The sequence below is a fragment of the Dipodomys ordii genome, unplaced genomic scaffold (genome assembly GCF_000151885.1).
Source record: "Dipodomys ordii isolate 6190 unplaced genomic scaffold, Dord_2.0 Scaffold69, whole genome shotgun sequence".
NCBI classification, from domain to species: Eukaryota; Metazoa; Chordata; class Mammalia; order Rodentia; family Heteromyidae; genus Dipodomys; species Dipodomys ordii.
Window position 1 is genome coordinate 2,411,567 of NW_012267285.1, and position 1,841 is coordinate 2,413,407.

Genomic DNA, 1,841 nt, shown 5'->3' on the forward strand with positions numbered 1-1,841 from the left:
CTAATATCCGATCTGTTCTGAGACCATACGGGGCCTGGGAGTTTGGAGCGGAGAGTGGGAATAGCAGCAGCACCCTTGGCCTGAAATCCCAGTAACAAGGAAGCGAAAGCCCAACACAAGATTAGTCAGCTAACAAGACGGGCCTTCCCGACGTGGCAGGCCACCGGTTAGGCCCGTGTGTCAGGAGGCCGGCTCATTTCATTTTTATAAGATTCCTTAAGCTAGGTCCCATTATCTGTGTTTTATGAGAAATTCAGGGGTTGAAGGTCATCCAGGAAGTCTGATTTTCCTAGCCAGGTATCCCGTCAACAAAGCAGTAATGAACACACAGGAGAAAGAAAAGAAAAGAGCTCAAAAAGGACTAAAAAGGCACCTCGTGTTAAGTTTCTACATTACTGGCTGTAAGGGTGCAGGCTCTAGCGCGCTGTCAAGAAAGCAGATTTGTACACTAGTAGAATGGGTTTCCGACCTCTGCGTTTGTTTGCTTTTATGGTACTTAGAGGGGCTTAGTTTGTTGGGGTCAGTCGTGGGGCTTGAACTCAGGGCCTGGGCGCTGTCCCTCAGCTCTTCAGCTCAAGGCCGGCGCTCTACTGCTTGAGACACAGCGCCACTTCCAGTTTTCTGGTGGTTTATCGGAGATCAGAGTCTCACAGACTTTCCTGCCGGGGCTGGCTTTGAACCACGATCCTCAGATCTCTGGGATGACAGGCCGGAGCCACCGGCGCCCAGGGTGGAGGGATTTTTTAATACCCTAAAGCTGTGCTCCTTTGGTTGGCTCTTGGCAAATGAGACCATAGTCGGTCCTATGCAAATGAGGTGTAGAACAACCAACCATAGTCAGTCCTATGCAAATGAGGTGTGGAACAATCGAGTATAGTGGGTCCTATGCAAATGAAGTGTAGAACAAACGACCGTAAGTCGGTCTCATGCAAATGAGGTGTAGAACAGACCATAGTCCTATGCAAATGAGGTGTGAAACCACCGACCATAGTCCTATGCAAATGAGATGTGAAACTACCGACCATAGTCCTATGCAAATGAGGTGAACGGCCAACCATAGTGGCCCTATGCAAATAAGGCGTAGAGCAACAGACCACTCAGAGGAAGACATGCTGAGTGGCCCTGGGTGTGCGGGCCTGACTCTAGTTCCCAGGTCCGTCTCCACACTCCCCCCCCCCCCCACACACACAGTCAGATGTGAGGACTAGGAAGGACGGGGCGGGATTTTTGAAACAATCTCGCATTTTCCAGGGCCTGGTTTCAACTCACCAACCACGGCCCCCACTGCCAGCCGTTCTCCAGGGGCCCGCGGCCCTCTCCCCTGCGCCCGACCTCCTGGCTTTGTAACTGAGCCCACCCTTCATCAGTCAGGCGGAAATCGGGAGCAGATGGCAAAAATCTCAACCTGTTAGCGCCAGACCCCCCCCCCCAGACTTCCACCCAGCTGCTAACGCGGGGTCTCCTTCTGCCCGGGAGGGCGCCAGGCCCGGGGTCATGCCGGTGGTTAGACGGTGCGCACGGCGGGTCCAGCCTCCGGGCTCTTGATACGCAGCCCATTCGTCTTAGCCTGCGCTGGGGCCGCCAAGCATGCGCAGTGGTGCGGAGTTGGCACAGCCTGAAGCGCGCAGGCGCACTGGCCTGCAGTCACGGCTAGGGGCGTGGCGGTGGAAGTGGGCGTGGTCCTGTGACGTATGCCGTGGGCGTGGCTCCGCAGCACGCTCCTCTCCCGGCCGACGTTCCGCGCGCCGAGCGGCGGCGATTCAAATCCAGCGCGCGGTCTCCCCGGTTCCTCCCCTCCGCGGCGCGGGCTCGCGTGGGCCGGGGGAGTGCCGTGCTGCGCG